The sequence below is a fragment of the Martes martes genome (assembly GCF_963455335.1).
Source record: "Martes martes genome assembly, chromosome: 1".
Classification (NCBI taxonomy): Eukaryota; Metazoa; Chordata; class Mammalia; order Carnivora; family Mustelidae; genus Martes; species Martes martes.
The window spans coordinates 206,619,268-206,632,487 of NC_137888.1; positions in this window are offsets into that span (position 1 = coordinate 206,619,268).

A 13,220-nucleotide genomic window follows, 5' to 3' on the forward strand; every position below is an offset into this window, starting at 1 on the left:
AATTGAGGAGTCAGTCCCATTTACAACTGCACCCAAAAGCATAAGATACCTAGGAATAAACCTAACCAAAGAGGCAAAGAATCTATACCCAGAAAACTATAAAGTACTCATGAAAGAAATTGAGGAAGACACAAAGAAATGGAAAAATATCCCAAGCTCATGGATTGGAAGAACAAATATTGTGAAAATGTCTATTCTACCTAAAGCAACCTACACATTTAATGCAATCCCTATCACAATCCCATCCATTTTTTTCTAAGTAATAGAACAAATAATCCTAAAATTTATATGGAACCAAAAAAGACCTCGAATAGCCAAAGGAATATTGAAAAAGAAAGCCAAAGTTGGTAGCATCACAATTCTGGACTTCAAGCTCTATTACAACGCTGTCATCATCAAGACAGTATGGTCCTGGCATAAAAACAGACACATAGATCAATGGAACAGAATAGAGAGCCCAGAAATAGACCCTCAACTCTATGGTCAACTAATCTTTGACAAAGCAGGAAGGAATGTTCAATGGAAAAAAGACAGCCTCTTCAACAAATGGTGCTGGGAAAATTGGACAACAACATGCAGGAAAATGAAATTTACCATTTCCTTACACCGCACACGAAAATAGGCTCAAAATGGATGAAGGACCTCAATGTGAGAAAGGAATCCATCAAAATCCTTGAGGAGAACGCAGGCAGCAACCTCTTTGACCTCAACCGCAGCAACTTCTTCCTAGGAACATCGCCAAAGGCAACAGAAGCAAGGGCAAAAATGAACTATTGGGATTTCATCAAGATCAAAAGCTTTTGCACAGCAAAGGGAACAGTTAACAAAACCAAAAGACAACTGACAGAATGGGAGAAGATATTTGCAAATGACCTATCAGATAAAGGGCTAGTATCCAAAATCTATAAAGAGCTTAGCAAACTCAACACCCAAAGAACAAAAATCCAATCACGAAATGGGCAGAGAACATGAACAGACATTTCTGCAAAGAAGATATCCAGATGGCCAACAGACACATGAAAAAGTGCTCCACATCACTCAGCATCAGGGAAATACAAATCAAAAGCACAATGAGATACCACATCACTCCAGTCAGAATGGCTAAAATTAACAAATCAGGAAATGACAGATGCTGGCGAGGATGTAGAGAGAGGAGAACCCTCCTACCCTGTTGGTGGGAATACAAGCTGGTGCAACCACTCTGGAAAACAGTGTGGAGATTCCTCAAAAAGTTGAAAATAGAGCTACCCTGTGACCCAGCAATTGCACTACTGGGTATTTACCCTAAAGATACAAACCTAGTGATCCGAAGGGGCACGTGCACCCGAATGTTTATAGCAGCAATGTCCACAATCGCCAAACTGTGGAAAGAACTTAAATGTCCATCAACAGATGAATGGATAAAGAAGATGTGGTATATATGCATTGGAATACTATGCAGCCATCAAAAGAAAAGAAATCTTGTCATTTGCAATGACGTGGATGGAACTAGAGGGTATTATGCTGATTGAAATAAGTCAATCAGAGAAAGACATCTATCATGTGATCTCCCTGATATGAGGAAGTGGAGATGCAATGTTGGGGGGGGGGTTGTGGGGGGTAGGAAAAGAAAAAATGAAAGAAGATGGTATTGGGAGGGAGAAAAACCATAAAAGACTCAATCTCAAAAAACAGACAGAGTTTCTGGGGGGAGGGGGAACGGGAGAGGGTGGTGGGGATATGGACATTGGGGAGGGTATGTGCTATGATGAGTGCTGTGAAATGTGTAAACCTGGTGATTCACAGACCTGTACCCCTGGGGATAAAAATACATTATATGTTCATTAAAATAAATTAATTAATTTTTTAAAAAGTGAATTGTCTTAATTTAATCCACTATTTTAATATCCACGTGGAAACTTTGCTTTTTCACAGTTGGAAGGCAGTTCCCCCACCCCAGTAAGTGTGACAATTAACCATGCACCATTTCTGACCTTAAGTCATGCTTCACTAGGATTTTTAAATTCCAATTTATTTACTGTAGCATTACTACATGCAATAAACTGTACATATTAAAATGTATAACTCTAAGAATTGAAAGTGTCATTGAAATATCAGGAGATGCACTTCATTTTTCCACTTCCAGAGAACTCCAAAAGGTGCATAATAAATCTAACTGCTTTGTTAGGCAATTGTTAGGGTATAATACTTCCAGCCTTCATTTTCTTCTAAAGGCAATGAGGAATCATAAACCTAACTTCAAGGGATGTTGTGAGGAGAGATGAAATGAGTGGACGTTGTTGGGTGCAGATTTTTGAAGAATAAGAGTTGTGTGTATGTAAGTGTATGTATATTCATGTACACTTTTATCTCAAGGAAATAAAATCACATGCATGGATGTACATGTACAAGGCTCAGAACCCTAATTATTATTCATTACAACCTATCATTTGTGTTGAAAGAAAGCTTGAGGGAAACTTGAAGGGTAAAGAAATGAAAAGGATGAACATTTGCATGTACAAAAAATTCTAGGAATGTAGAAATTTAGACAAAAAAATTTAGAGTAGAATTGGTTTTCCTGTCTTACCGCCAGAGGCCTCAAAGACAAAACCACGTTGACATTTATGCAAGGAGAAATTATTTGTACCAGCTAATAGGGCTGAATATCTCCAGACTTACTTTAAATTTTTCTTCTACTTATGGTAGGGTTTCAGCACAAATGCCCCTTCCAAAGAAGCTAGGTGAATGAATTGAGAGGCTTAAGTTTGGTTTCTTCAGGACTCCAGGGTGGTTCAATCGGTTGAGCATCTGCCTTCAGCTTGAGCCGTGATGCCGGGGTTCTGGGATCAAGTCCCACATCAGGCTCCTTGTTCAAAAGGGACCCTGGGGGCACCTGGGTGGTGCAGTGGGTTAAGCCTCTGCCTTTGGCTCATGTCATGACCCCAGGGTCCAGGGATCAAGCCATGTATCAGGCTCTCTACTCAGCGGGGAGCCTCCTTATCCTCTCTCTGCCTGCCTCTCTGCCTACTTTTGATCTCTCTCTCTCTCTGTGTGTGTGAAATAAATAAATAAAATCTTTAAAAAATGGTGGGGGGGGGAGGTAGCCTGCTTCTCCCCCTGCCTGTCACTCTCCCTGCTTGTATTCTCACCCTCCCCCACCCCTGCTCTCTCTCTCTCTGGCAAATAAGTAAATAAATAATCTTTTTTTTAAAAAGCTTTTATTTATTTATTTTACAGAGGTCACAAGTAGGCAGAGAGGCAGGCAGAGAGAGGGGGAGAGGCAGGCTCCCCGCTGAGCAAAGAGCCTGATGCGGGGCTCGATCCCAGGACCCTGAGATCATGACCCCAGCTGAAGGCAGAGGCTTAAACCACTGAGCCACCCAGGTGCCTGAGTAAATAAATAATCTTTAAAAAATCAGTTTCTCCAAAGAGATTTTAATCAGAGAAATACCTTTGTCACTTTCCTATTGCTACTATCACCAGTTACCACATTGAGGGTTTAAAAGAAACAAATTTATACTCTTCCAGTTCTGGAAGTCAAAACTGAAAATGAGTGTCATTGGGCTAAAGTCAACATGTTTCTATAGACACAAAAGAGCATGAATTCCTGATGAGTTGCATGATCCTCGTCACTATATATTTTTTTAACCACAAAAGTGCATATCCTTCTAAACTTTTCTTGGTACCTGAACATGATCCTCATTAGAGTCACTTTTTAAAATTTATTTATTTATTTATTTATGAGAGAGAGAGCTAGAGCAGGGTGAGGGGCAGAATGAGAGGCAGAGAGACTTAAGCAGACTCCCCACTGAGCATGGAGCCCAAAAGGACTCAATTCTATCACCCTGAGGACATGAGCTGAGCTGAGTCCAAGAGTTGGATGCTCAACCAACTGAGCCACATAGGCAACACTAGAGTTACTTTTTAAGACCTTTCCAAAATGAACTTGAAAAACAGAATGATCATGAATGTTGCTGCATAGTAAACCGTCCTGAAAGTAAATGGCTTGATATAATGTCTTCAAGCAGAATTGTATGGTTGGCAGTGAGTTGTTCTAATCTCCATTCATTTCCTCAAGAGTCTTGAGTCAGCTAAGTGTCAGCTGGTGGAACTCTGCTGTTCTCTCCAGGGCATCCTAATATAACTGGGGCTTGGCTAGTCCAAACCAGACCTTGGTTTGGACAACTGGGCTCTGCTGTACAAGCCCTCACTTCCTCTGGTAGCCCATCCAGCTTAATTCACTTTTTGGAGACAGAGTTCCAAGATAGAGCAGCAGAAATGCACCAAGGCTCTAAGGTCCACTGTCACTCCTATCATATCCTGCTGGCCACAGCAAATGAAAAATCCTAATCCAGCCCAGATAAAAGGTGAAGGAAGAGTCTCCACCACCTGATGGAAGGTACAGCACGCATTGCCATACACATGGCTACAGAGAAAGACGGGGATGTGGAGCCATCTCTGCAAACAGTCTATCACTGGTGTAAATTTCAATTTGAAATTTTTCATGTCCATGTTCACCTTAACTAGTGGAATGATCTCAGAGAACACAGTGAGATTGAATCATGTGTCTACTGGACAGTTATGGAGATTCTACTCTAGAGGGTCAGACTTCCTTTCAAAGGTAACTATTTCCTACCACCCCTTGCCTGTAGATCACCATTCCTAGTCTAAGAAAAGATCAAAGCAATGAAAGAGCTTCTTTCCAGATGCCTCAGACAGACAGGGACCTTGTATGTAACTCACTGAATGATGGAGCTAAAAACTGTTATATCACTGATACTATCTTCATGGTGTCCTTATATAAATACTGTTTTCCCATTGATTGACCTTTCCATTGAAATATTCATAATGGTTTTCATCTTAGTACTGTGTTTTACTTTTTTGTTTTTTATGGGGAGGTTTCCACTAGAAAGAGGTTACATTTGAAATGCAAATAGAAGACAGAGACAAGAAAATATTTTTCTTCATTTTTCCAGTTTTACTGAAATGTAATTTTCTTGAGCACACTATGAAGGTGCACACACAAGTGTGTCTTTCCACAATGTCAGCTTTATTCAATCATAAAGTAAAGTTAAATCATAATTAAGGTAGTTTCAGGATTCCAAACTTAATGACAATTCATCATTTGATTAAACTTAGCTTCTTAAACAGCACTCAAAGCAAGACAGATGACAAACCACACACTAAACAAGATAACAGAAGGGTGTAGAAAGTTAGAGAACAAAATGCAAAGTCATTCTGTGGCTACACGGTTGAGATAAGGACTGTCTGGTCTGGGTCACCTCTTGGCACTTACTGCTTCTTGTGTAAAAGCAGTGAAGGATCTCAGTTCTGTTCAGAGATCAATCAGGCAGAGCCTCTGGGGGAAGTTCCCTTTATAAGGGTCAGACATAGAAGGGTCAGGTCTGAAGAGTCTAATAGTTTGCTGCCAAAATCCTTCCCTTTTTTAAGGGATTAATCCTTTTCAGGTTCTTGAAGACCTCCTCTGGTTCTTATTATTAGTTATGCAGTGTGAGCTGACGTTGGTCCCAGGAATAACTTAGCTGAAGTACCTTAACCACTTACATCATTGCTTGACATGGGGCCCTGCCTGACACAGGCTCCGGCTTGAAATGAGAGATTCCATTTTGCTCTCTACAGTAACTGACATACAAAACTGTGAAAGTTTAAGCATACAACTTTGTGAGTTCATATACATGTCTGTTGTTAAATGATCATCATGATGGGTTTGTGAGTACATCCATCACTTCACATAGGTACCATTTCTTTTTTTGTAAGAACATTTGATGTGTATACACTATTAGCAACATTCAAATATACAACACAATATACTTGTCCATAATGACCAGGTTGTACATTAAGGTCCTAGAACTTGCCTTATACCTGAAGGTTTGTAGGTTTTCACCAGAATTTTCTCATTTTCCCAAACCCCAGCACTGGTAAACATCAACTTTCTGTATATATGCGTTCAGATTTTTGTATTTCACATATAAGTGAGATAATGCAGTATTTGTCTTTCTCGTATATTTCACTTAGCATAGTGTCCTTGGGGTCTATCCATGTTTTAGCAAAAGAAAGAATATCTTCCTTTTTTATTAGTTAACTCCATTGTATAGATATGCCACCATTATTAATTCATCCGTCAATGGATACTGGGCTGTTTCTATGTCTTGACTACTGTGAAAAATGCTGCAACGAATATAAGAGTACAAATATATGAGATATTAACAAGTATGTGGGAATTAAACCACACCAACCATGAATAGCTGATGGGTGAAAGAAGAAACCAAAAATTTTGAATCAAATGAAAATAGAAACACAGCTATCTAAATTTATGGGATGCTGCAAAATACCTCTAAGAGGGAAGTTTATAGCAATAAATGCCTACATTAAGGAAAATTAAATACCTTAAGAATTTAAAAATAAATAAATAAAAAATAAATACCTTAAGTAAATAACCTCATTTTATGATTCACAGACCTAGAAAAAGAACAAACTAAGTCCCAAGCAACAGAGGAAAAGAAATAAATATCAGAGCTTACATAAATGGTAAGACCAAAAAGCCAACAGAAAAGATTAACAAAGCTAAGATGTGATTTTTGGAATGTGAAACAAAATTGACAGAACTTTAATTAGGCCAAAGAAAAGGAGTCAGGGAGAAGCTGGAAATAAATAAAATTAACAGCAAAAGATGATACATTACAACCCACACAACAGAAATACAAGGAATCAAAGCATGAATAATTTCACTCCAACAAATTAGAAAACCTAGAAGAAATTGATAAATCCCTAGAAATGTCAAATCTACTATGAAAAAAATAGGAACAAATAGGGTATATTAACAAACCAATAATGAGGGGGTGGAGCAAGATGGCAGAGGAGTAGGAGACCTAAATTCCGTCTGGTCCCAGAAATTCAGCTAGATAGTTATCAAACCATGCTGAACACCTGCAAACTCAACAGGAGATCGTAGAGAAGAATAGCAGCAATTCTATGAACAAAAAAGTGAAAACTTTCTGGAAGGTTGGATGCGCAGAGAAGTGAATCTGAGCAGATATATGGGAAGATAGACTGCGAGGGGAGGGGTCGCTCCCAAGCAAACAATAGACCAGTGAAGCACAAAATCAGAACTTTTAGAGTCTGCTCCACTGAGGGATATCACTCCAGAGGTTAAGGGGGGGAGGGTTGGAACCCTTGCTGTGACAGTGTGGTCTCGGGACCTATGGGGTCACAAAAAGACCAGGGGTGCCTGAGTGCAAAAGAGCTCTATTGGAGTGGGGAGGACAGCTGCAGAGACAGCCAAGGAGGAGGCTCTCAGGTCAGGATTACCTTAAACCCCCTGGTTTCAGGTCTCTTTTGATTTGGTTAGTGTATATTTTTCTGGGGACTTTGTTATCCTTTTAGCGTTTTGTTCTTTCATTTATCTATTCTTCTCTGGACAAAATGACAAGGTGGAAAAACTCACCTCAAAAATAATAATAATAATAATAACAAGAGGCAGTACCAACTGCTAGGAACCAAATCAATACAGACATAAGTAAGATGTCAAAACTAGAGCTCAGAATGACAATTATAAAGATACTAGCTGGGCTCAAAAAAAGCATAGAAGATACTGGTGAATCCTTTTCTAGAGAAATAAAGTCTCTTTCTGGAGAAATAAGACAACTAAAATCTAGCCAAGTTGAAATAAAAAAGGCTATTAATGAGGTGCAATAAAAAATGGAGGCTCTTACTGCTAGGATAAGTGAGGAAGAAGAGAGAACTAGTGATATAGAAGACCAAATGATGGAGAATAAAGAAGCTGAGAAAAAGAGAGATAAACGATTACTGAATTATGAGGGGAGAATTCGAGAGATAAGTGATATCATAAGACAAAATAATATGAGAATAATTGGGATCCCAGAAAAAGAAGAAAGAGAAATGGGCCAGAAGGTATATTTGAGCAAATTATAGCAGAGAACTTCCCTAATTTGTGGAAGGAAACAAGCATCAAAATCCAGGAGACACAGAGAACCACCTCAAAATCAATAAAAATAGGTCACCCCATCATCTAATAGTAAAACTTACAAGTCCCAGAGACAAAAAGAAAATCCTAAAAGTAGCTCAGGACAAGAGGTCTGTAATGTAAAATGGTAGAAATATTAGATTGGTAGCAGACCTATACACTAGACCTGGCAGGCTAGAAAAGACTGGCATATATTCGAAGCACTAAATGAGGAAAAATATGCAGCCAAGAATACTGTATCCAGCTAGGCTGTCATTGAAAATAGAAGGAGAAATAAAAAGCTTCCAGGACAAACAAAAACGAAAAGAACTTGCAAACACCAAACCAACCCTACAGGAAATATTGAAAGGGGCCCTTTAAGCAAAGAGAGAGCCTAAAAGTAACAGATGAGAAAGGAATAAAGAAAATACACAGTAACATACAGGCAATACAATGGCACTAAATTCACATCTTTCAATAGTTATCCTGAATGTAAATGGACTAAATGCCCCAATCAAAAGACACAAGTTATCAGAATGGATAAAAAACAAGACCCATCAATATGCTGTCTACAGGAAACTCATTTTAGACCCAAAGATACCTCCACATTTAAAGTGAGGGAGATGGGGAGAAGTGAGTTGGGGCAAATCGGAGGGGGAGATGAACCATGAGAGATTGTGGACTCTGAGAAACAAACTGAGGGCTTTGGAGGGGAGAGGTGTAGGGGGGTGGGTGAGCCTGGTGGTGGGTATTATGGAGGGCATGTATTCCATGGAACACTGGTACATAAACAATGAATGCTGGTACACTGGAAATAAATTTTAAAAATAAATAAAAATTTAAAAAATAGTAAGTTATGTGCCAAAAAGATAAATAAAAATAAAGTGAGGGGGTAGAAAATAATTTACTATACTAATAAACATCCAAGAAAAGGTGGGGTGGCAATCCTTATATCAGAAAAATTGGATTTTAAGGCAAAGACTATAATAAGAGATGAGGAAGGACACTATATCATACTTAAAGTGTCTAACAAGAAGATCTACCAATTTTAAATATCTACGCCCCTAACATGGGAGCAGCCAACTATATAAACCAATTAATAACAAAATCAAAGAAACACATTGACAGTAATACTATAATAGTAGGAGAGTTTTATACCCCCTTCGCTGAAGTGGACAGATCATCTAAGCAAAGATCAACAAGGAAATAAAGTCTTTAAATGGCACACTGGACCAGATGGGGATCACAGGTATATTCAGAACATTCCATCCCAAAGCAACAGTGCACATGGAACATTCTCCAGAAGAGATCACATCCTGGGTTGCAAATGAGACCAGTTTGATACTGGTCTCAGCCAGTACCAAAAGATGGGGAGCATTCCCTGCATATTTTCAGACCACAATGCTCTGAAACTAGAAATCAATGACAGGAGGAAAGTTGGAAAGAACTTAAATACATGGAGGCTAAAGAGCATCTTACTAAAGAAGGAATGGGTCAACCAGGAAATTAAAGAATTTAAAAAATTCATGGAAACAAATGAAATGAAAACACAGCTGTTCAAAATCTTTGGGATGCAGCAAAGGCAGTCCTGAGACAAAAGTATGTAGCAATTCAAGCCTTTGTTGTTGTTGTTTTTAATTTTATTATATTTTATTTGGATCCTTGATTACTATAGATATATCAATAGTTTTTCTCCTAATTCAAGCCTTTATCAAAAAACAAGAAAGGTCTCAAAAATACAACCTAACTCTACACCTAAAGGAGCTGAGAAAGAACAGCAAATAAAGCCTAAGCCTAGCAGGAGAAGAGAAATAATAAAGATCAGAGCAGAAATAAATGAAATAGAAACTAAAAGAACAGTGGAAGTGATCAACAAAACTAGGATCAGATTCTTTGAAAGAATTATTTAATTTATTTTCTACTTAATTAAGACATGTTTGCTTTCATTTTATTTATTTATTTATTTATTTTTCTTTCAAGAGTTTACTTAATTTCAAGTTAGTTCAAAAATAGTGTAATATTAGTGTCAGAGGTAGAATTTAGTGATTCATCACTTACATACACCATCCACTGCTCATCACAACAAGTGCTTTCCTTAATAACTATCACCCAGTTACCCCATTCCCCACCTACATCCCTCCATCACCCCTCAGTTTGTTTCCCATAATCAAGAGTCTTTTATGTTTTGCCTCCCTGTTTTTACCTCATTTTATTTTTCCTTCCTTCCTCTATGTTCATCTGTTATTTTTCTTAAATTCCACCTATTAATGAAATCATATGATATTTACAACCACGTAGATGAAATTAGAGTGTACTATACTTAATGTGGGCTCTCTAAATAGAAATTGTCCTTACCTGGTGTGCCTGGGCGGCTCAGTGGGTTATAGCCTCTGCCTTCAGCTCAGGTCATGATCCCAGGGTCCTGGGATCGAGCCCCACATCGGCTCTCTGCTCTGTGGACAGTCTGCTTCCTCCTCTCTCTCTCTTCCTGCCTCTCTGCTGACTTGAGATCTCTGTCTGTTAAATAAATAAATAAAATATTTTAAATAAAGAGGAAGAAATTGTCCTTACCCAAGAGAGACTGATGAATTAATTCAAAGGCTTAAATTCAGTTTCCTCAAATAATTTTATGATTATGTCCACATGAGATTCCTCCTGCTATTGTAAAACATCCCCCACACCAGTTGCTGAAAACACACACGTGCGGGGTGAGGAGTCAAGATGGCGGAGAAGTAGCGGGTTGAGACTGTATCAGGCAACAGGAGATCAGCTAGATAGCTTATCAATCCATTGCGAACTCCTACAAATACAACAGGAGACCAAAGAGAAGAACAGCAACAATTCTAGAATCAGAAAATCGGCCACTTTCTGAAAGGTAGGACTGGCGGAGAAGTGAATCCAAAGCAATGGGAAGATAGACCTCGGGGGAATGGGCTGGCTCCTGGCAAGTGGCAGAGCAATGGAGCACAACCTCAGGACTTTTAAAAGTCTGCTCCACTGAGGGACATCGCTCAAGAGGCTAAACTGGGGTGAAGCGCACACGGGGTCAGCATGGCCCCAGGTCCCGTGGGGTCACAGAAGGATTGGGGGTGTCTGAGTGTCACAGAGCTCACAGGTATTAGAATGGGTAAACTGGCTGCAGAGACAGAGCCAAGAAGTGAGCTCTCAGCTTGGGGTTACCTTGAAACGGCCGCAGGCTGGGTGAGCTCAGAGTGTGGCCAGAGGCCAGGGAGACGGGAGTGATTGGGCTCTTTTCTCTGAGGGCACACTGAGGAGTGGGGCCCCGAGCTCCCAGCTCCTCAGGGCCAGAGATTGGGAGGCCGCCATCTTCATTCCTGTCCTCCGGAACTCTACAGTAAGCTTTCAGGGAACAAAAGCTCCCAAAAGTGAAACCAAGCGGATTACTAGGCCTGGCTCCTGATAAGGGTGGTGCAAATCCACCTGGGGCAAAGACACTTGAGAATCACTACAACAGGCCCCTCCCCCAGAAGATCAACAAGAAATCCAGCCAGGACCAAGTTCATGTACCAAGGAGAACAGCAGAATTCCAGAGGAGGAGAAAGCAAAACATGGAATTCATGGCTTTCTCCCCATGATTCCTTAGTCTTGCAGTTAATTTAATCTTTTTTCTTCTTCTACATATTTTTTTAACTTTTACCCTTTCCTCTTTTAACGTTTTTTAACTAGTTTATCTTAACAATACCTTTCATAAAAATAATAATAATAATAATAATAATAATCTTTTTTGAACCTTCCTTATTAGAGTCATATTGTATCCTTCATTGTATCTAACTTTATTTTTTGTATACACGTAGGGCTTTTTCTTCTAAAAAAATTTGGGGTACAATTTCTTCTAATAGATCAAAATATGCCCTAAATCTAGCTCCGGGCTTGGTCTAGTCTCCAGCCCGAGCAAAATCTCTCCACTTTCTTTTTCTTTATTCTCCCAACCAACTTACTTTATCAACTCCTTTTTTTAGAAATATTAAAAAAAATTTTTCATCTTTATACACATATTCCATCCCTTCATTGTGTTTACCCTTATATATGTTTTTCATTCTTTAAAATTTTGGGAGGTAGTTTCTTCTAAGAGACCAAAATACTCCCCAAATTAAGTAGGTGACACTGTTCTAGTCACCACTCTAATATATATTTTTTTTATTTTTTATATTTTTTAAATTTTTTTCCTTTTTTCTTTAATTTTTTTTTCTGAACTTCTTTTTATCCTCTTTCTCTCCACCATGATTTAGGGTCTCTTCTGATTTGGCTAAAGCGCATTGTCCTGGGGTCTTTGCCACCCTTTTAGTATTTTATTTGCTCCTTCATATATTCTTATCAGGACAAAATGACAAGGCGGAAAATCTCACCCAAAAAAAAAAAAAAAAAAAAAAAAAAAAAAAGAACACGAGGCAATGCCAAAGGTTAGGGACCTAAGCAATATGGACATTGGTAACATGTCAGATCTAGGGTTCAGAATGACGATTCTCAAGATTCTACCCGGGCTCGAAAAAGGCATGGGAGATATTAGAGGAACCCTCTTCAGAGAGATAAAAGCCCTTTCTAGAGAAATAAAAGAACTAAAATCTAACCAAGTTGAAATTTAAAAAGCTGTTAATGAGATGCAATAAAAAATGGAGGCTTTTACTGCTAGGATAAATGAGGCAGAAGAAAGAATTAGTGATATAGAAGACCAAATGACAGAGAATAAAGATGCTGAGCAAAAGAGAGACAAACAAATACTGGACCAGGAGGGGAGAATTTGAGAGATAAGTGACACCACAAGATGACACAACGTTAGAATAATTGGGATTCCAGAAGAAGAAGAAAGAGAGAGGGGAGAAGAAGGTATATTGGAGATAATTATTGGAGAGAATTTCCATAATATGGCAAAGGAAACAAGCATCAAAATCTAGGAGGTGCAGAGAACCCCCCTCAAAATCAATAAGAATAGGTCCACACTGCGTCACCTAATAGCAAAATTTACAAGTCTTAGCAACAAAGAGAAAATCCTGAAAGCAGCTCAGGAAAAGAAGTCTGTAACATACAAGGGTAAAAACATTAGATTGGCAGCGGACATATCCACAGAGACCTGGCAGGGCAGAAAGAACTGGCATGATATATTCAGAGCAGTAAACGAGAAAAACATGCAGCCAAGAATACTATATCCGGCTAGGCTATCATTGAAAATAGAAGGAGAGACAAAAAGCTTACAGTACAAACAAAAACTGAAAGAATTTGCAAACACCAAAACAGATCT